The sequence below is a fragment of the Pleurodeles waltl genome, chromosome 6 (assembly GCF_031143425.1).
Source record: "Pleurodeles waltl isolate 20211129_DDA chromosome 6, aPleWal1.hap1.20221129, whole genome shotgun sequence".
Classification (NCBI taxonomy): Eukaryota; Metazoa; Chordata; class Amphibia; order Caudata; family Salamandridae; genus Pleurodeles; species Pleurodeles waltl.
Window position 1 is genome coordinate 849,243,448 of NC_090445.1, and position 23,540 is coordinate 849,266,987.

General features: G+C 43.6%; 1 protein-coding gene across 4 annotated transcripts in view; it reads right to left on the bottom strand.

The window, feature by feature from the left end:
* KCNIP2 (potassium voltage-gated channel interacting protein 2) overlaps positions 1–23,540 on the bottom strand; it is a 1,298,474-nt gene that overhangs the window by 121,244 nt on the left and 1,153,690 nt on the right. The gene's annotated exons all lie outside the window — the stretch shown is intronic.

Sequence of the window (23,540 nt, forward strand, 5' to 3'; positions counted from 1 at the left end):
CGACGGAGAAAGGCCAAAAGTGAAAGAGAAAAGAAAGGAAGTGTCTGTCGTGGTACCAACCTCGAGTGAGGAAAAAGACTTGACAAAAGAGGAAAGTACCAGCGAAGCAGAATCGAAAAGAGAAGCGAAATTGAAGAGGAAAAGGATACCGAACAGGAGATATTCCGGTCCTGAATGGGCGTATGCAGTCAATGACGATTGGACTGATGAGTTTGTATCTCTAAGCATCGAGAACGAAGAGGAAGAGATACCAATAGAAAAGAAAAGTTTTATGGACAGTGTTGATTGAAAGGGTGATAAATGACATTGCCTGCTACAATATAAAGTGCTAAAACCAGCTGAGACATTGCTAAACCGAATGAGACACTTGCTAAACCGATAAAGACTGAGTTATTGCCGAATTGAGACAAATGCTGCTAACCGATAAGTGACTTGGCCTCTTGAAGAAGACGGTGTGAACATTGCGCTCGTTCAGCTTCGTAACTGAATTGCTAAATAATTTTATAGGTGCTTCTAGCTTTCTGATTCTATACAGATCATGACGCAAAACAGTAGAAAGAAATATTGTAAATATGTGTGTATAGGCTTGATAATTGCATGTGTACTAATAATAATGGCAATTGTACTTGGAGTACATGGTAAGACTGAGAATGAGAAAATTGATGCTTCTACTTTTGCTCCTGTCACTGTCACTGAACTAACCGCATTGAAAAGACTAGAAATAGATGAGAGACTCTTGCATGATAAGAAAGAGCTTTCGTATAATGTTTTCTATCGCTTGCTAACAGAATATGTTGAGACAATGGATGCGAAAGATTGTTATGTGTGTACACAGATACCGACATCAGTAAAGGAAGGGGTGACATATCACCACATGCCTCTTACATACGGGATAACATGTAGTATAGTAATGTCTAGATTTTATAGTCAAACTAACATACAGTATTTTTACTCGAATTATGATGTTACCTTTGCTTATGTTCATATAATAGCGCAGCTAAGTCAGATTGCTAAAGACTGGGATGCTAAAATAATGAGGGAATTTTTCGAGCCAATGCAACCTTTTGAAACGGCTCACGCTCATAGGGAAAATCTTACCTGCTCGCTCTCTGCAGTAGAAATAAGCTTTTTAGATCGCACTGATGATAGAAGGGCACAAATGAATGCGAAATTAGAAAAGGAGCTACATAAGAGGACTTCAGTAGATAATTATGATTTTGCCGCAATAAAGACACAAGGGAGAATAGCTTTGGATGCTTGGCATGTAGGAAAATGTTGTATATATCGAGGTGAATCTTATTATGATAACATTTTTGTAGGAGCGAGTGAGTGTAAACATACGTTTATCTTTAAGGCCTAATGGACATTCATGATGAACGGACTTGACCCTGTCATTCCAGGTATATATTACATTTGTGGGTATAATGCCTATTATCGTCTTCCAAAGGGATGGTGGGGGAGATGTTATTTGGGTATAGTGTTCCCAAAGGTTTATCAGCTGGATGACCTATCGATGATTAAAAAGACATCTGGATCCCATCGTATCCAGAAAAGAGAGACCGCAGCTGCTGTGGTAGGAGATATATTTGGAGCCATGATTCCTTCATTGGGAGTTGTGTTGAATTCCATCAAAATAAGAAAGTTGTCTACTATAGTGGATAACATGTTGACAAAGTTTTCAGGTGCTATAATCCTGATAGATGCTGAACTTGCAGCGGAAAGAGCTATGACTCTTCAAAATAGGCTTGCTTTAGACATTCTTTTAGCAAAGGATGGTGGCGTTTGCAAAATGCTTGGTGCACGACACTGTTGTACTTATATTCCAGACAATAGTGTGAAAATTAAAACTATGCTTGCTAATCTAACAAAAGAGAGTGCAGACTTGAAGGAATTGAAAGAACCAGGAGTGTGGGAGAAGGTTGGAAAGGGACTTGCTTCAGTGGGACATTGGATTGGGGGAATTTGGAATGGAATATTGTTAAAGATAATAGAGGGAATTTTAATAGTTATAATTTGCATATTTGGAATTTGGGGAATAAAAAGGGGAATAATAATGATTATGGAAAGAATTAAGAGAAGAAAAGAAGAGAAAATTATGAAAAGAATGGCAGAAGAATACAAAGCGCAAACTAGGGGAATTAAAAGGAAAAGGGAACTGACAGAATTTTAATGGAATAAAATTTGTGGGCATGATTTGTGTGATGACTAGTAGTCATCAGAGGAGGGATTGATGAAGCAGAAAATGAAGGTTTTACATTTATTAACGCTTAAACGTAGTGCTGCAATAATCATGTGTGACTTTAACCGAACTAATAAAGATTGTACGGGGACAAAATGTGCCCTCAGAGTAGTTTGCCAACATTTATAAGCGTGCTTTATATAACGTGATGTATTAGAATTGCACTAATCCGACATAATCATAAACGTGTGCTACGATTTGCTTGTTTGAAATGTTTTAGCTTAGCATTACTTTAGCGGAGGCTTTGGCCTAGTTGCCTGGTCTCACGGTTTAGATGCCCGTATTTTTCCACTGTGCTAATAAACGTGTATTTTTGCTTGAAGCTGTACTTTTCCACAGAAACTGTTCACATGCTTATCTTAAGGTTTCGTGCCAGCCTGGCATATTTCTCTTTACTCCAAGGTCGATTTGCAGGTGCGGACAATGGAGGCTCTGAAAGTGAGCTAATTGGTAGACAATGTTGCAACTTGCGTACCCATCTCCAAGGATAATGTATGCTTAAGTAAAAGCTTGAGAACTGTCGTTTTTGATTGGACAATTTGAAGCTAACCTATGAACCCTCCAATGGAAGACCCTACTGGATTTGAACTGTTGTCTATAAAAACCAGGTGCACGAGAAGAAATTAGATCATTACAGCCATTATTGGACATCCCGCCATTTTGCAGACTTCGTAGCTATTATGGCCCACTTTGCTGCGACGCCATTTTGAGAGACTTTGATGCTTTCTCTAATCGAGAGAAAGAGACTTTAAATGATTCTGGCCCTAGAGACTTTAACTTTGATTTGATCCCTTTGCATGAAGTAGCAGTTTTACCTTGCCGCCGTGAGGCAATTGCCCCGTCCACCCCTGCCCCTTTGCCCCGTCCCATGCTGATCGAAACGGTACCCATGCCGATCGAGAAACGGGACCTGTGAGACGAAGACTTCCTTGATTGCTGATCGTAATTGGTAAATATGAAAGGAAATTGTAAAATTGCATTGTGTTTCTTTTAGGTAACCAACTGCTGATTTTGATAAGATCCCTAGCTAGGAGTTTTCTAAATTAATGTTGCTAAATTGTTTTTGCATGAAGTCCCACATGCCGATGCTAATTTGAGGTTAGACGAGGATTCCTTTTGTTGCACGATGCAATTTGAGACCTTGTTATGCTGACTAAATGTATGCCATTAGTTCATTACAGATTATAGTTTTAGTGATTTGCATTGCTATTATCGAATGCCTTGTGATTCAAATGCTACATAGATTGCACCTGTTTCGCCGCTATGGACAGCTATTAATGTTCATTTACGTTTATCATTTGGTGTTGAGACACATCTGTATTGTGCTAGCTTTGTTAATATAGGGAAATAAATTCACTATCTTTGCAATAAACTGGTGTGGTTATTCCTGGCTGAAAGGTCAGGGTTCGCCGAAATGTATTCTGGATTAATTGTCAAGTGTTATGTTGATCAAGGTATTGCTTATGTTCGTTATTGATTATTGATTTGACGCAATTGATTGATTAGGAGTACAGAGAGTTCCCACTTAGTCAAAAGATTCATCGGCCTAAAGAGCGTCCGAACACAGGTAAATTATTAGTACGGACCGCTCTATCAATAGTCACTGCACATAACGTAGATCTGCACAGAGCAGAGCTCTGAAATGTATGGGCTAAAGCTGTACACTGAGCAGACATTCTGACACTGTTTGGGGCACAGTTCAGTACCCTCAGCATTGCAGTTGGCACTATATTTAGATTTGTTTTATAAAGTGCAAACTTGTCGTTTTAAGGCTATCTTGTCGCTTTGTCATTGAGATGCCTTTCAGGGTACATCATGCTGGGGACCCTGCTCCAGGGAACACCGTGAGCAGAAGAACACATATTAAACAAGCATTTACAATGCAACGGGTCTCGCGTTTGCTCATGTTAGAGCTGATCGCGTTGTAAACTCCTAACCCGACTTTTCACCTATCGGGCAAAAGTGCATTTATGTACATAACCCGAAAAAGTGAAATTAACTATGTAAAGCGCTCGACTTCTGCCAAGCGAGATCGCGCTGGTAAATTAGAGAAAAAGAAGTCCACGAGCCCGATGGAAAACAGCGAGCCTTGCATGTTTTCTGTACTTGGTCGCTGCGCTCGAGGAGGGCTAGCCACCGGAAAAGGCATGACTTATGCGTGCCTTCGACTAATGAAAGCAAGCAGATTTTATTAGGCAAGCCCACGACCCAATAAAAAACACTGACGTGAAGTTGACAGGGCTCCGAGCCCTTTTCTAAATACTAAAGCGTCTCGCTGCGATACGCATGCGCGAGCGCATGCAACGCAGGCTCGACCCTAAAAATGGGGACAGTGTAATAAGGGGTCCAGGCCCTAAAAACAACTGCTGTTTTAGTGGAAGCCTTTGCGGAGCTTGAATTGCTCCCCATCTGTCGCTCAAAAGTAGGCCTTACAGGAGTGCCTGTTGAACAAGAGGAGAGACGGAGCCAGCAGGGCTTGGTGGCCGTCACTGTCAGCATGGCTGTCATACGCACAAGGCCGGAGGCAGGACGCTCAGAATAGCACCAGTGGTGGGAAGGCTGCGGCCTCGGGTTTTAAGGCACGCGCTGCCCTTGCTCGGGGTAGATGGGCAGCCTTTAGCTGTGTTCTCTCAGCCTGGATTTGTTGAGCGGCTGACACGTGACAAGAGTGACTAGGGTGACACTCGGCCTTCAGATAACATGTCTGTACTCTTGCTCATGATAAATTGACTTGGGTGCCCACGTCAGATATATACATTCCGTTTGTTCCCCACTGGGGCATTTGTTTATGAAATCCTTCACACTTAAACTACATTTGATTATGAGTGCCAGCTTGAAGGACCCGAGCCAAACACAGCATGACATTGTCAATGTCCACGGTCATTAAAAAAAAGTCAATAAAACGAAAAAAGAGACAGTTCGTCTAGCACTACTACAGCCAACCACTTCCAATCTCTAGTAAAGGATGCACGGACAACTGCCAGCATCTCACCTTTCTTCAGTGGTGCATGGGCACACAGCACCACGATAAATAAATCATAGCAGTCCTATTCGGCCAAACTCTGTCTGTCGGCTACTCACTCATGTACCAATACATACGTTAGGGACACTAGACATTTAAAAAGCTCATAGGTGCCCGTGGCAAGTTGCACATTGTTTCTTTCACATGCACATGAGGTTAAAATAAGAAGCCAAAACTACTGCCCCACAAATAACAACAGCAAAAAACAAGAGGTTAACAAACTTCATGCAATGTATAAGAGTTAACATGTAAAAAAATAACAGGCATGTAAGGCTGGATGATGTAATTCAGACGGTCTTGAGAAATAGTCTTTTAGATTGTGTGGATTCTGTTCAGGCCAGCAACCTGTTGAAATCTTCCGATTTAAAGCCCCCCCACTAATAATCACATCGTTTTGTTAAAAAGGGACCTCGTCCATCAGAAGCTTTCACGGAACAGGACATACACCTTTACTTACTACCAAATGTGACGAAATTCCAAACAGAAAGGGCTAAAGTAATTTGTTCTCGACTTTATGGCAGTGATCCTCTACCACATTTCTGCCACTAGGTGTGGAAACAGGGGTGAGTACTTTTCACTCAAACCGTTCTAAACTAAAACTAATTTTACACATTCTCGATGAAGATGTAAATATTACTGCATCTGAACTTTTGTTTGTAGTTGTAGTTAGGCATTGGTTTAGCTAAGAAAGATTACATCGATCAGATGATGAGGGTCAATTAATCTTCAACTGGCCAGGGTGATTTAGACGCACCTTTAGTGCCACTATTTGAAAACGAGCAACCTAATTTAATGTGCAAATCTCTGTGTAACTTTAATTGAGAAATAGATGAGCCATTGGTTAATTTTGTGTTAAACAACTGATGGATTTGAAGTCTCCCTACAAGACTGATATCACATTCGCTTTGTATTTTGGTTAAAACTGCAGAGTACCAGTAATAGCCGGTGCTCTACAACAATGTTTAATTACCAATTTCCTCAGTGCTGCATCAGTGGCATAACAAAACTTGAGCTCCCCCCCTGCAAAGTAAATGGAGAGGGTCCGGTCTGGGCTCAATCAGGAGCTCTCAGGCAGGCTACTCTGCTGAGCGGCCTCCTGGAGCTCAGACGCCCCCCTCCTCCTGCACTGTGGGGGCTAGAGGGGCTAATGTTACACCACTAGTGCTGCAGTGCATTTTGGGACTAATTACAAGTGGCATACAACTCATCGCACAGGAGGTGGTGTTAGGACCATCTGGACTGATCTATCGAGAGGAGAAACTGTTTTCGGAGTACACCGTGCCAGTTTTACTCTTTTTTGTATATTGTGGGCCTCTTGCAGTCAATTTTCCAGTCTATGGTAAAGAAGTTTCAATATTATCCAATTACAACGTGACATATGCATTTATCTCATGAATATTCAGTTATCATAAGATTGGAATCTAACTTTTTGTGATTCAGAGTTATATGATGGAAGTTTCAAGGTTCACAGTAAGCTCCAGCTGAAGAGGTTCTACATTAAATTTGGAAGCTGACTCTATTATCAATGTTTTCAATTTCGCAAAACCAGGATATCCTATGTTTAATAAGATATTTCCATCTTGACCAATGTCATTCAACTCACACGTGGTGAACAGAAATGGCTGGACTATTGATTACTCTTAGAAGACTGCCCTTGGCTTTCGGGGTACTTTTGGGCAGGCACCGCATATCCGTATAAACCGAGTTGGGTGAGACCAATGTGCATTAGAAATGCAACAGATGGTACTCTGACTGAAGCCACGCAGTGGAGACATACACAGTACAATGCTGGGGTACAGTGTAACCTTAGTATTAGGATGAGATCGTTAAGTTTTTCATGGTGATGACTTTGCAGTATGGGGGAGGAAAGTTAAATACAGACATGGAATGGGGGATGTCGATGGAGTGCGGTGTCACCGTACACATAAGACTTTTCTAGAGTACCTTTCTTTCAGTTCAGAAGTGGTCTAATGAACCTGTGTCATTAGCACAAGTGTTCTTGTCAGTTACTAGTATATCTCTACAGAGACACTAAACCCATATGTTCATATTCCATATTTGTGTGTAGGCATTATATGAGAAGCCCACCTGCCTCTGTTACTCACCACGCATGCCTTAATTTTTTCAATGATGTATGGAGGCAATTGAGGGCAGCCAGGCTCACTTTTTGACTTATGCTTTGGTGTTAATTACGAGCCAGATGAGATGGTGGAAGCTAAAACTTCAATCAGTTTCATAAGTGATTCTGTGTTCAGTGAGAGTCATCAGAGCGTGTTAAAGTGTGCAGGGTGTAAGTGCTTCTAGAATGACTGTCTGTACCACACTTTATTGCTCAAGTCCCTTCTATTATTTTGCTCCTTAGCAAATAATATTGAGGGTTGTGTATAGATGCATCCCTGCTGGGTCACTGTAACTCAAAAAGCGTAGGCAGAACCACTCTGTGTTGTTATGTTATGTGTGTTTGCAAAGTGCACTATCACCGTAAGGGTTTCCTGGTGCTGATTAGGTGTGTGTGCCTAGCCCTGGGTATGGTACCTTAGTTTAATGGAGAAAAAAAAACAGGAATTCAGTTTCTCGCAGAATTGAAAAGAAAAGGAGGAGGAGGCTCTGCCAGATGTATAGTTTGAGAACTGCCTGCACTGCCAGAGTTAGGGGCCAGTGATTTGGGGAGGTCACATTTTTTGCTTTTACTAAGTTATCATGAGCACATGGCTAAGGACTGTAACTCACAATTTCATGTGTGGCTGCTTTACAGTTAGTGGTGTCTTTAGCTCGCACCAGCCATTCATATTTATGCAGTAGTTTTGCAATGCGCGACTAATGGCTCTTAGTAGCGCCAGTGGCGCAGGAGCCTGCTGAATGGAAGCAGGGAACCCCAATGAACCTCTGACGTCAAGCGCTGCTGAGCGTGAGGCTTTTCGTGTCATCGACTGCGGCTGTAATAGAAAGCTTTTCCAAGACAGGCTGGCCTGTTGGGGAATGGGGAGACTCCCTAGTGGTCCCCCCTACTCAGCCGCGAGGCAGGCAGATTATTGCACATCTGCAGTGGTTTACGGTTGGGGATGTATCACCGTAGTATCCATCAGAGAAACCTGCTGAGTCGCAGTCTGCTTTCTACTGGGTTTATGGTGGTCATTAACGCGTGGTTCCTTCTATCACTTGAAAAGCACTCACGAGATCAGCTCCGCGCTCTGGGCAAAGCTGTACTCAGCGCAAATCGGCCATTATGCTCAGTCTGCCAATTTCTTTGTTTAGGAAAACAAATTGCACCATGTGATTCGTTGAATTCAATCACAACAAAGTGGCAGCCAACCACCATTTTGTGTATATCATTAGCTCTCGCCGCTCTGAAACACTGATGCTGTTTGCAGGCAAATGATGAAGAACAAACAAGGGCCTGAAAGGAAAGCCTGACTTTGCAAATGAAGCACAGTCAGCCATATAATTATGGATGCAGCTAATTCCTCACCCGCTGTTAGTTCTCATTCCTTTTGCCTATTTGCTGTGGTGCTCAGAGCTCAGATGCAAACTAATGGCATTACGCACATGCTTAGAAGGTTTTATTTTTGGGGGACAGCCAGATAGCAGCCATACGTCCTAATTTATCTGGTGAAATGCCCTTATTGGCTATGATGGTCGAGTAGTCTGGAATGCCATTTGAATTGCCATTATGCCCCAGTCTCCTGTTGACCAGTCCCACGGCTAGCTCCAAATGACTGAGTATCAGGAACCAAGTTGGACAGATTTCTAATAAAAGACCACAGTGGGTCGAATAAGGCGTTTGGATGATGCATAACTGGGCTTCTATAAGAAAAAATGCCACTTCTCTGCAGTGTGTGAGGTTGAGGTCCCCTTGAAGAGGGATCTGTATTGGGACTCTGAGCGGAAAATGCCTAGCACTAAAGGAAATGACGAGCCCATTCCAAGTATGTCCTTTTTAACCCAAGTCCTCCCAAGAGATAACCGCAGGTAACACACAACCTGGAAGAACCACTAAACCCCAGGGATGAATTTCAAGTTGATGCTGTCAAAGGAACATGCACATATGCCTGGACGTGCCAAATAGTGAGAGAACATGCAGGGATGCAGCTCACTGGAGCTAGCCCTGAACAGGCACCATCGGCTCCTCCAGGGTGAAAAGATAAAGGTCATTCTTTCACAACTCAATATATAGAAACGTAGACTGGTGGTAAGATGTTGGGTCCAGTTAGACGTGTGTAATCAGAAATTATATCTCATGTTAGTAGGACAAGGTGTCAGGAGCTCCGGAGGAATGTGGGAGAGGAGGTAGTTGCTTGCAGACAATAATGTCAGCAGTAATACCAAGAAAGAGGGAGGTCCGAGGAGAAGTTCAAAAGCAGGTTTCACCCAGTACGAATGGTGCACAAAATAAGGTGATGTAATTTTAGGAAATAGCACCAGTGCAGATATCTCAAAGCCACAATCTGGGGGAACATTCAGGCATCTTCCTGAGATTTTCGCATCCTCTGAGCAGCAAGAGCATTTGAGCAGTCCAAGGGACCACCATTGGACCACAGATAAGAATAAGCTGAGGAGGTTGGCTGCCTACAGCATGAAAAGATTGCATTGCCCTGTGTTTTCATACAATTCCCCAAAGGCCTCTCAATGCTAAAAGAGGTTGAAAGGTATGTACCCTGAGCGAGGGTGTCAAAATTAATGAGTTTTCATCCTCCATAGTGAATACTGAGCTGTTCAGCTATCTGTTTGCAGGTAGTGTGCGCAGCAGCACAGAGACCTCTGCAGAGAAGATACCCCAAGCTGCTTTATGTCCATCAAGACAAAAACAGGGTTACCAAACAAAAGATCTTGAGAGAAGAAGATCTGACAGCCAGTCCCTGAGCAGGAGTCAGAAAATATTAGCTTGAGCAGGAAGAACTAGCACTGAGGCCAGCAGGAAGTCAGAAAAGCTTGATCTTCAGCCGAGGTAACCAAGGAATACAAATGACCAGAAGCAGACCAGATCTTAAGTTTGAGTGGTGCTGTTGGGCAGTTCTGACACTTTGTTGAGATCTAGTGCTACAGGGAGAGCTACTTTTCTGCTTACTTACTTACTGGCTGTTATGCTGACTGGCATGTAGGAGAGCAACAAAGTACATCTATTTCTTTCTGTCTTGGACACATTTCTGTACACTGATCCAGCTGTGGTTCAATGTCTTCATTTCTGTTTCCACAGTTTGCCTCCAGATGTTCTTTGGCCTTCCTTGCTTCTGTGGAGAGCTTTTCTTGTGATGGAGTCTTGTTCTCTTCTGATGGTGTGTCCTATGCATCTCCATCCTTTTCTCATAATGATGATGCCCATGCTCTCTTACTTGCATTTGGTGAGCAGTTTCTGTTTGCAGATACTTCGCGGACCAAAAATACGCAAGATTCTCGTCAGGTTTCTGGCATGTAAGGCTGACAGTTTTGTGATGTCGCTTTCGTTATCTGCCAATATTCTGATCCATTCAAGAGTGTGGACAGAACACAGCTCTGGTATTGCCTCAGCTCGGTGTTGATGCTGTACTGAGATAACTTCCACACACTACTCAGCATCCTGAAGGCATTCCTGGCCTTCTTCAGTCTGCCCTCAATATCACTGCCTGCTCCTCTATCATGTTCGATAGCACTGTCTAGGCAGGCAAACTCTCCAGTCATGGTTATTCTGCACCCACATCGATTGGTGAAGGGTTTGGAATGTTGAGTGGATGACTTCTGATTTCTTCGTGTTGATCTTGTGGTGCATAGATGCTGATGCAAGATGTCTTTTTCCTGCATATTTTGATGTGTGTGAGAGAGCAAGGCTAGGTCATCCACATTGTCAAGGTCCTTCTGTGTAAAGAATAAGGTCAATCTAATGCCTCTGGCTTGGTTTGCAGCTGTGTGTTGCATTACTCAGGTGATGACTAGGTTGAAGAGCAATGCAGACATCACATATCCCTATCTCACACTGGTCTTGACTTCGACCACCATGCAGTTAAAATGATCATAGAAGCTCTTGATGAGGAGAACTATCTACTCAGCTATGTCATTGGGTCTCAGTACCCCAGAGCCTGTCACAGTAGATACTGTTAAGGGCTTTCTCAAAATCAATTAAGTGGATGTATAGTTGTCTGTGCCACACTGTGCACTACTCTATGATGTTGCATACAGTAAGGATCTGATTAACATTACATCTGCCTTTGTGCAAACCGGGCTTTCTTTTCCTTACTGCTTGTCCACAGCATCAGAAATGTGCTGTATAATGATTTTCACCTTGGTTTCAGTCACCTGGTGCTTTCTTTCCCTCCCAAATCAATGTAAACAGTGGTCGAATGATCTTGGTTGATGTTTTAGGGTCTGCCTTGAACATTTCTGCATTCAGGTTGTCTTGGCCAGGTTCTTGAGAGACTGGATGTCAGTGACAATTTCCTTTTTCTGTGGCGGGGTAGTGTTCAAAACCAAGTCTGTCCCTACTTCTAGGATGTCTATTTTGCTTGTTGGTACTATGTTCAAGACTTCTTTGAAGATGATTTCTGCTCTTTCTCTCTTGCGAGTAGTCTGCCTTGCTTGTCCATAAAAGGGGTGTTTTATGATGCATGAGATTTACCACTGACCATCTTCGTCATCTTGAAGGCATCCCTCCTCTACTGGCTGCCTCTTATGCTTGGGTAGCAAGGTTATGCCTGTACTCCTGCTTTTGTCATTCTTTTGACTGCTGTGTTTGCTTCTATGTGCTGTTGATTGCAGTCCTCATGTAGCCTCTCAGGTTTCCATTCATGAGTTTCTTTTTGCTGCCCTCGTGTCTTCAATAGCTTACCATGCACCTTGTGTTATACATTATTTCCTCTTCTTTGTCCTGGTCCTGAGACATATTGCACTTCTCTTCATAAATATATTGAAGAGACCTGTTCCCATCACTTCTTGACTGCATAGACAGTTGGCTCACACTGATCTTCTGTATCTGCCAAGAGCTGGAACCTGTTTTTGATTTGTAAGACAAATGTCTTATCAGTCCTGCAGTCCTTTAATTTTGCCACATTGAAGTGCTGTCGCCTGATGTTTTGAGCTCTCTTTTTCTGAGCTTTATATTCACAAGAGTGGTCACTAGATGGTGATCACTTCCAACGTCTGCTCCCCTCATCACCTTTTAGTGAGCATATCCAGTTGTCTCTTAACATCAGGTGGTCGATCTGGTTTCTGTCTCTGCCACTGACTGAACACCAAGTTAGTTTGCGAATATCACAGTGGATGAAGTGAGTCCTTTTATGACTAGATAATTTATAGTGCAAAATTCCAACAGTCTTCTTCAATTGTCGTTCATTGTTTCACAGCCTTCCTTTCACATGTCTATGTCATGGTTTGTGTTGTGATTTCCCACTTTAGCATTCAAGTCTCTTATGCCAATCTTCAAGTCATGGCTTAGCACAGCTTAAAGCTCAACTTGCATCTGTTGATTGGAAAAATATTTCCTTGACTGTTTCCACTGTGTCATTTGTTGGAGAGTAGTTCTGGATAATGGTAGTGTTGATGTATCTTCCTTTTAATCTGTCTGTCATGAGTCTTCTGGAGACTGGCTTCCACTCAATTAGGCATTTCTCTGTCCCCTGCACAGGGTGATGGCTACTCCTTTGTGATTTTGGTCATTGCCCCTTCCCAAGCACAGTACAGTCTCTCCCATGGTGGTTTTTAATCTGCCAGATCCTGTCCTCCTTCTTTCACTGACCTCTCCAGCATATGTAATTTGGAGTGCTTCATCTCAGATGTTACTTAAGCCATCTTTCCTGTGTCATACATAGTCTGTATATTCCAGAATACCTTTCTGGCCTTGCATGTGGCACTCAGAACTTCTGTCATCTGGTGAGTAGTTTCCTTGCGGCTTTGAGTATTGTCAATCATGCATGTCTCATGCAGAAACTCTGGGAGCCCAGAAGATGTAGTGATTCTTGCTGCTGTTTCCATAAAAAAATTATGGGACAGAGGTGTTAGCCGTTTTCCTAACCTCCAAGTGGAGGGCCAGTGGATCACACTTTGTATGGTCTCTAGCCTTTGCCCTGTCCGGCTTGGGTGACCGTACCTAGAAACTAAGCTCCTGCCAGCATAGCTTTCCAGGTCACTGAGACATGCAGACTCCTTAACCACTTCCAGATGGTGATTCTCTGAGGAGCTACCTTTCTGCATATGTATGAAACCCTTTGTGCCAGAAAGAGATGTCCACCTTAGAATGCAAGAAACCCTGCTTCATTTTCCCCAAAGCTGTTCACATGAACTCGTGACTCAGTGATGTTGCTCTTTGTAGCTCTCAACGGACAATGGAGAAAGCACTGACAAACATAAGGACTGAGCTGGAGACCATATCGGGTATCTGCAGTCAAGGTCAGTAAAGGAATTAGTAGACAGTATGCAGCTGACAAACCTAATTTGCAGGCATATTCTCTAAAAGAAATGAAGTGAAAAATGAATCCAACTTCCACTTGTATATAATCACTGACTACAGCAAATCATAAAATGCTCTGATAAAACATATGTATTCTCTCTAGCCGCACAGAATAAAAGTTAGGTAGGTGCAAGGCTACATTCTGGACTCATGCTGTCTTGAGAAGGGGAATCACTCCCTCAAAATCTTGTGTTCCTTCCAGCCTTTTTGTGTGCCCAGGTAATGTGTAGCTTAAACTGTTAAATGAGTGGTCATTAGCAGTGTTAGGAGACATGATGATGATATTGGGCAAGTGGTAGGAAAATAGATCGCAGAGATTGCCAGATTCCCATGACAGCAGGCACACACCGAGGAGAGATGTTTTTATCCACACTTCAAAGAACGGGGTTCCAAACACCGCTCCCAAGGGGAACAGGGTCAAGACTGATTTGCATATGGCTGGCTCCAAACTGGAATGGCATGGTGAGCAAAAAAACTGATGGATTAAACCCAGATCTGTGACTGGGTGTGAATGTTTGATTTGTTCTGCATTCCGTCCATCAAATGTTCTTTTTGCAATTGTCGCCCCAAGTGGGAAAGGTATGCCCAGACGTGGGTTCCATGCTCACTATGCCACCAGATTCAAGTTAGCCTGGCTGAAGAGGGGTGATAGCCCGAAACTGGTCCCAGGATGCTTGTTTCTGGTCCAGGGAGGACCTGGTCTGGCAGTTCGGGCATGACTGCTCCCATGGGGAACAGGGTCAAGACTGATTTGCATATGGCTGGCTCCAAAGTGGAATGGCATGGTGAGCAAAAAAACTGATGAATTAAACCCAAATCTGTGACTGGGGGTGAATGTTTGATTTGTTCTGTTTCCGTCCATCAACTGTTCTTTTTGCAATTGTTGCCCCAAGTTGGAAGGGTATGCCCAGACGTGGGTCCCGTGCTCACTATGCCACCAGATTCAAGCTAGCCTGGCTGAAGAGGGGTAATACCCCGAAACCGGTCCCAGGATGCTTGTTTCTGGTCCAAGGAGGACCTGGTCTGGCAGTTCGGGCTGGACTGCTCCCATGGGGAACAGGGTCAAGACTCATTTGCATATGGCTGGGTCCAAACTGGAATGGCATGGTGAGCAAAAAAACTGATGGATTAAACCCAAATCTGTGACTGGGGGTGAATGTTTGATTTGTTCTGTATTCCGTCCATCAACTGTTCTTTTTGCAATTGTCGCCCCAAGTGGGAAGGGTATGCCCAGACGTGGGTCCCGTGCTCACTATGCCACCAGATTCAAGCTAGCCTGGCTGAAGAGGGGTAATACCCCGAAACCGGTCCCAGGATGCTTGTTTCTGGTCCAAGGAGGACCTGGTCTGGCAGTTCGGGCTGGACTGCTCCCGTGGGGAACAGGGTCAAGACTCATTTGCATATGGCTGGCTCCAAAGTGGAATGGCATGGTGAGCAAAAAAACTGATGGATTAAACCCAGATCTGTGACTGGGGGTGAATGTTTGATTTGTTCTGTATTCTGTCCATCAACTGTTCTTTTTGCAATTGTCTCCCCAAGTGGGAAGGGTAAGCCCAGACGTAGGTCCCGGGCTCACTATGCCACTGGATTCAAGCTAGCCTGGCTGATGAAGGTTGAAACCCTGAAACCGGTCCTAGGATTCTTTTTTCCGATCCAGGGAGGACCTGACCTGGCAGGTTGGGCTGAACTGTTCCCATGAGGAACAGGGTCAAGACTGATTTGCATATGGCTGGGTCTAAACTGGGGTGGCATGGTGAGCAAAAGAACAATGGATTAAACCCAGATCTGTGACTGGGGGTGAATGTTTGGTTCCGCATTCCGTCCATCATTTGAGTTTTGCTTTGCTTTTGCTGCCATAAGTGCGCCGGGTATGCCCAGACGTGGGTCCCGGGCTCACTATGCCACTGGATTCAAGCTAGCCAGGCTGATGAAGGGTAAAACCCTGAAACCGATCCCAGGATGCTTTTTTCCGGTCCAGGGAGGACCTAGCTTGGCAGTTTGGGCTGGACTGTTCCCATGAGGAACAGGGTCAAGACTGATTTGCATATGGCTAGGTCTAAACTGGGGTGGCATGGTGAACAAAAGAACGATGGATTAAGCCCAGATCTGTGACTGGGGGTGAATGTTTGATTGGTTCCGCATTCCATCCATCATTTGTGTTTTGCTTTGCTTTTGCCGCCATAAGTGCGCTGGGTATGCCCAGACGTGGGTCCCGGGCTCACTATGCCACTGGATTCAAGCTAGCCTGGCTGATGAAGGGTGAAACCCTGAAACCGGTCCCAGGATGCTTTTTTCCAGTCCAGGGAGGACCTGCCCTGGCAGTTCGGGCTGGACTGTTCCCATGAGGAACAGGGTCAAGACTGATTTGCATATGGCTGGGTCTAAACTGGGGTGGCATGGTGAGCAAAAGAACGATGGATTAAACCCAGATCTGTGACTGGGGGTGAATGTTTGATTGGTTCCAAATTCCATCCATCATTTGTGTTTTCCTTTGCTAATGAACCTGGGGAACATAAAGTCCAAGCAGCTCAGCCAATTCAAGCACTGCTGTCATGCATCTTCCAATACCAAACAGCATAAGGCTAGTGCTAGGATTCGCTGGGGCATGCAAACATGACTCTCAAGTTAGCATTGATGGAGCCATGTGTCTGTTCACGCAGCTGGATGGTAGCCTTGAATATGGAAACCTGAACTGCGCATGTCAGGCTGGCCACAGCAAAAACACTGGCCAATCTGGCAATCATGCACCATAAGAAAGGAAAGTGAATGGAGGAACGGAGAAACTAATGAGTCTGGGAGTTAGTGGCTCATAGTAGGGAGTCAACACCCCTTTGCTCCTATGGATGAGCCTCCCATGCAGTCTGGAAACTCCATCACCTCTAATGGATCGAGTGCTTGGAACCTGGAAGGTCTGTGGATTGGCAGAGACTTGTAACATTAGGCACAAACTTGCTGTAAGACTGACAAACAGCCTACACTCACTCACAATGTCAGCCAGACTAAAAATGATTTATTTTATAACATTTTATCCCAATCCTTTCTCTTCATGTGTAGTGCTCTATATTAACAACACAAAAGAATGATGGACGGAGTGCTGACAATGCACACACTCTCCCCCAGTCACAGATCTGGGTTTAATCCATTGATTTTTTTTACTGCCCATGCCATTCCAGTTTGGACCCAGCCATATGCAAATCAATCTTGACCCTGTTCCCCATGGGAACAGTCCAGCCCGAACTGCCAGGCCAGGTCTTCCCTGGACTGGAAACAAGCATCCTAGGACCGGTTTCGGGGTTTCACCCCTCATCAGCCAGGCTAGCTTGAATCCAGTGGCATGGGAAGCACGGGACCACGTCTGGGCATACCCTTCCCACTTAGGGCGACATTAACAACACAAAAGAATGATGGACGGAGTGCTGACAATGCAAACACTCTCCCCCAGTCACAGATCTGGGTTTAATCCATCGATTTTTTTGCTGCCCATGCCATTCCAGTTTGGACCCAGCCATATGCAAATCAGTCTTGACCCTGTTCCCCATGGGAACAGTCCAGCCCGAACTGCCAGGCCAGGTCTTCCCTAGACTGGAAACAAGCATCCTAAGTGGGAAGGGTATGCCCAGACGTGAGTCCCGTGCTTCCCATGCCACTGGATTCAAGCTAGCCTGGCTGATGAGGGGTGAAACCCCGAAACCGGTCCCAGGATGCTTGTTTCCGGTCCAGTGAGGACCTGGCTTGGCAGTTCGGTCTGGACTGTTCCCATGAGGAACTGGGTCAAGACTTATTTGCATATGGCTGGGTCCAAACTGGGGTGGCATGGTGAGCAAAAGAACGATGGATTAAACCCAGATCTACGACTGGGGGTGAGTGCTTGACAATGCTCAGCATTCCGTCCATCACTTGTTGTTTTTGCTTTGTCACCCTAAGTGGGAAGGGTATGCCCAGACGTGGGTCCTGTGCTTCCCATGCCACTGGATTCAAGCTAGCCTGGCTGATGAGGGGTGAAACCCTGAAACCGGTCCCAGGATGCTTGTTTCCGGTCCAGTGAGGACCTGGCTTGGCAGTTTGGTCTGGACTGTTCCCATGAGGAACAGGGTCAAGACTGATTTGCATATGGCTGGATCCAAACTGGGGTGGCATGGTGAGCAAAAGAACGATGGATTAAACCCAGATCTACGACTGGGGGTGAGTACTTGACAATGTTCAGCATTCCGTCCATCACTTGTTGTTTTTGCTTTGTCACCCTAAGTGGGAAGGGTATGCCCAGACGTGGGTCCCGTGCTTCCCATGCCACTGGATTCAAGCTAGCCTGGCTGATGAAGGGTGAAACCCCGAAACCGGTCCCAGGATGCTTGTTTCCGGTCCAGTGAGGACCTGGCTTGGCAGTTCGGTCTGGACTGTTCCCATGAGGAACAGGGTCAAGACTGATTTGCATATGGCTGGGTCCAAACTGGGGTGGCATGGTGAGCAAAAGAACGATGGATTAAACCCAGATCTACGACTGGTGCTTGACAATGTTCAGCATTCCGTCCATCACTTGTTGTTTTTGCTTAGTGCTCTATGTCACTGGCATATACTTTTGCATTGCATTTAAAAGACCAGGAAACCTTTTGTTACGTCTATAGCACAGCAACTCTTCCTAGATCAAGAGAAATCGTTACCAGTTTCTTAATGTTTGGGGTCACAGCTGCTTGGCTGTACCTTGAAATCGAATCAATCGAATCGTTCACTCTGCATTGAACAACATCATTGGTGACCACTAGGAAACCCAAGGAATTCAGAGGCCAGGTGCGAAGAAAGAACTGTGCTTTAGATTTATCTGCTTCAAAGGAAAAAACATGTTTTTCTGTGGTCAGTGGTCTCTCTTCTCTTCAGTTTGCATTGTTTCCCTAGCCATAGCTATACAAGGTGGTCTTTGACAAAACAGGACTTAGGATGGTCACAGTGCAAGCCCCTAATATAAGCTTACGGGCAAACCCAGATTGCATTTTGCTTCCCTAGGGAACAAGCAATAGCTTTTTCATCAGAACAGGATTGATGTTCGATTTGTTTGTAGATCACAAAGGCCAATTATCGCAATAGCTTGTCTTCCAGTCACTTAGACCGCTCAGATGTTGTCCAAGGATATTACTGGGCCAAAGGTGTAGCGAAACATTAATCTATGTATGTAGTTCTGCTGTGGCAGGAGAGTGTCAACAAATCCGGGACATGCTAACAAATCAGCATATCAACATCAGCTAACCCCGCCATATTGCCCCATGATCGTCCCCATTCAAAGGCATGTTCTCTTTCTTGAAGCAAATTCTTCTTATACTCTTCTCTTATCCAATTCCAATTTTAAAGCTGCTCTGAATGGAGAATTAATCTTTGACTGTTTCATGCCTTTCCATGTGACTTCATAAGCCATTATCCTGTCTCTGAAATATCCCATTATACAGTTCTTGTTAAAACCATAGAGTCAGAGTGCAGATATAGGAAGAAAGGTATACACTAGGCATAGTACCTGGAATGTAGGAGCGGATGCTGCTGTACGCCAGGTATACAATGATTAAGCACTCAGTTCTAAACACTGAAGACGTTGTATAGCTGTTGTAAATTACTTTTCCTGATTCATAAAGTTAGGACTGATAGAGCATAAATTTTTTTGCTCTGTTACGTGTGTCACTGAAGTCAGTAAATGTGACAAGTTTAAGCTCATAAACTTAAAAGAGAGAAAAACTAATGTAGAAAGCTGCACTGACATGCATTTCAAATGTGCCATTTTCTTATATTTCATAGTTCGTCATATGTGCCTTTCTAATTAAATCATGTGCTAGAAGATTAAAGTTGATTTTCAAATGTAATTTAGCCTCTAAACTAATAGCTTATATTGAAACAAATGTATGTTTAATGAAAGATTAATGACTTTGAAAATATATGCAAGTGAGACAATGCAGTTCTCAGCGACACCTATTGTAATGCAATGACAACACTTTTACAATTTATAATGAAATGTATTACTGATACTAATTAAATATTATTAATGCTGAATGTATATGTTTGCATATTATGTGTTTTTAATTAACAAGTATATTTTAAATGCATTTTATATTTTTCTTGTGTTAGCATAACTGTGACCTACATAGCTTGCATTTCACAGCCATGTAAAAGTATTAATCTGTTTTTTCATAACGTGAAACCTTCTTTCAGATTTTGTTTCCATGAGAAGTAAAGTCCCATTTGTAAAAAGCCTACTGTTTAACCATAGAAGAACTGTGTTCAGTTGTCCTTGAAAGTATTGCAATGCAGGAACATGGTCTGATTTGTACACAATTGTCACATACGTTTGGTGTCACACGGAAATGGGAGATGTTCTCATGACAGACCTGGGAGAATTGTGGACTGTTGCAACCTGAAGTTTGCAAATGATCCTAATTGGATGATGCCCTTTTTTCATAATATCAACTTATCCTGGAAGCCAATTGGAACATTTCATGTAGATTAATACACCGTTAGATTATCGAACTTTGCTCAGATGTAGAGCAGCTCTCGTCCTGGCTTGGTCAGAGACACTTCCCTGATGCTGACCAGATGCTTTGCTGAGGAGGTTCCCTGAATGCTGTATCTCTTGGAGAGGTATCTTCCTATCTGCCATTTGCCCTTGCCTCTTTAAATGCCCTTTTTAGGTTATAAATGCCACCATGCTGACGCTTACTTTATTTTTCTTTTTAGTTAGTGTCCTGTAGCCCGAGCTACTCTATTTTTCCAAATTATTTTTGACCCCTTGGTATTTTTGTATTTTGCTCGCATGTGTTACTCACTACACATGTTTGTCCCTAATTTGGTTAGCTGTAGGGCTGACCTGTGTCTAGCCAATGATTATTGATTTGATTGTATTTGAATTGACTAAATGATTGTACAATCTGAGCACTGCATGATTTCTGTGTCTCAGATATTTCTGTTTACTTTCTGTATCATTCTTCTTGAATGCATAGCTTTGTTAATGTTAGTATGCCTGACCTCATTTTGTCGCCTGGGTGAACCCTTGGTGATTATATATATATATCTATAACTTGGTTTGTGCATAGTGTATATATCTTTGAGCTTGTGTTTGTAATAATGCTTTGAGCTATGTTCCTGACTGGAGTTTTACTTCGGTGGTTACAGTGGTCATGGTGTCTAAACTAATGGGTGGTGTTGAAGTAATTGTTCATGGTTCACCACACATTTTTCCAGGTCAAAAGGTCCTCATTGTGCATTTGATTCCTGCAAAGGATTAAACATGCATTTGCAGGACCTTTCACATATGACTGCAGATCTTCCACCTGATGTGCAGGTTCTTCCACAGCTGGAAGACTATACCCCAACATTGCACGTTTTTCTGACGGCCTTGGATATCCTGGAGTAGGGAGTTAGATGTGCCCCGGAAAATAGAGTACTTAAAGAATGTTGATGCCAATAATGGAGTACCTTTGCGGATGTTCACAAATATTGTCCCCCGCTGTTCAGCACTTTCCAACATGTACCAGGTGTAAGTGGTGCAGTAAGCAAGGAAAAGTGCATGCAACACCACCATCTTGACAGAAGGTGAAGACAGGAAGTTATGTCTATAAATGCAAAAATCTTTTCCACCTGAGTTAGAGGGAGCAAAGCTAAATAATTTATTATTCACATTAATTCTAACGTTATGTCTGAGCATTTTTGCAATGAGGGTAATCTGTGTGGTCTGCATGTCTGTGCGGATTAAGGGAGACAGGCGCACACTAGAGAAAACTAGAAAACGTAGTTTCCCTTGTTGTTTCCGGTGGGTTTTCCGAATGAGATAAAAATAGGAAATCTTTGCAAGTCGCAGGAGTCTGTCTGTGGGCCTTCATTGATAATAAGAATCTGGCCTATAGTTTCTCCATCTTCTTCCAAGGTTTATGCTGGGATGCAAGTTCTATTTCGCGTTTCCTTTATAAAGAGGGTGTCTCAACTGACTTCTTTTATTTCTTTGAAATTCTCATTCTCAAAGTGATGCTATTTAATTAGGAGAGCATCAATTATCTCATGTGCGCCTTCAGCGTACTGGAATAGGAACTACTATTAAGGACCTTGCATCAATCATCCAATGATTATCCAAAGGCTAAAACCGGATGTACCTGGAAACAGATATCACTTCCTGCTGGGATCATTAGATGCAACTGCGCCCTTGTATGGAAGTGTTGAGCACCTTCGCACTTATTGAACGCTAACCACTGATATTTGTATGTCGTTCTGACATACTTGCACAGGTGATAAAAGGTCACGTGCAGTAACACGGGTGAATCCAGGTAACCTAAGGAAGTGTTTTTGTTCGAACGTTACAAATAAAAACTGATATAATTTGGCAATAATTATCTTCAAAGGGACAAAGCTAGGAAAATAATTTATGTTGTGTAACATTGGGAGTGACACAGCCACTGTGCTGGTAACTGTCAACTGGCCCAATGTCATGAGGAGGACAGCCCGCCAAGCAGTTTTTTTCGAACAGCCCTATGCATGGTCGGACATTTAGCAGATACCTATACTTGGAGAAGTGAAAGTTCAAGTTCCAGCATGCTGACTCATTAGCTGAAGGTCTCAGTCATGTTGACAGGTTTGTGTATTAGCTAGGGCATGATTTTTCTCATATTTTCTTCAATTTTTGTCCATGTGTTGCTTGCTTAGTCACTTTTAGGGACTTTTTCCTCACTCTGCAGAATATTTGCAGCTCACAACCGTGCAGTCCGCGCGCTTGGCATAGTTCCAACGCAGGGCCTGAGCTGAATCTCCTTCAAACCGCCCTTCCCCGTCTACTCACCCCTGACAGCGCCGCTGCAACAGCCTGCTTCTTATTCAATTGTCTCCTTGAAAACAGAATTACTTGGGTAGGGGGAAATATTTTCAATTTACAGATGGACGGCTCAAGCCAAGCTACAAATTTATTCCCCTGTCTCAAATCATCAACAGCCGTACGTGTGAAGCTAAGCTTGGAAACACATACCACTGGTCGTGTGCATACATTTATTGAATATATTTTTTGAAAGAGCGGGCTTGGGATGGAAAGGGGGCCGGGAGTGCAAGGGCTGTCTTTTGTTAGGCCTATGATCTATGTTTGTAGACTAGAGCTCTACATGTCAATATTTTGTCTATGAAACATATATGTGCTCTTTAGTCAGCTATAAAAATACGTGGGTGAAACAGCGCTCCAAAATCACAAAGACTGGAGCCTAACCTAATCCTCGTGGGCCAGACCAAGCACCAGAGACAAGACGCCCTAAAAGAAAACGGTGAGATATCCATGTAGGAGAGCGACTCTGAAAACCCGTGTGGCTCGGCAAACTCGGGTAGAAATGTCTGACTCTGTCCCAAATTACTGACCATACCCGGGTATCCTAAATGACAATTTCGCATTTCCACCATGGGCTCCTCTGTGTTTGACAGGCCCCAGTTGCTTAATGAATCAGCAGGGTCCTAGGCCCCACCGTGTAGCCACCAACGGGATGACCTTGTTATCCTGCCACAGCTGTTTGGGGAGGAAGCAGCGTTTGGACCACTTCCTTCCTTGGCAGTCATGACGTGAAAACGCGGGCTGGATTTTGTACCATTTTAAAACCCCTGTGTGGGAATTAGCCTCTCTATACCACATAGGCAGTAAAGGGTTGCCTTAAAATAACTTCGAAGGAAAAGTGATTTTTTTACTGACTCTGTTGCCCTGTCAAGGATACGCTCTGTAGGGAAGTCACTCCGTGGCCCTGAAGTGGAAAGAGGGGTAAGCAACAGGCAAATTCGTATATCATATTCAATAAAAATTATGTGAGCCAATAAAAATGAACATTTTAAGGAAGTGAATAAAAGAGAGACACGAGATAGTGGACCTAGTTTTGAGA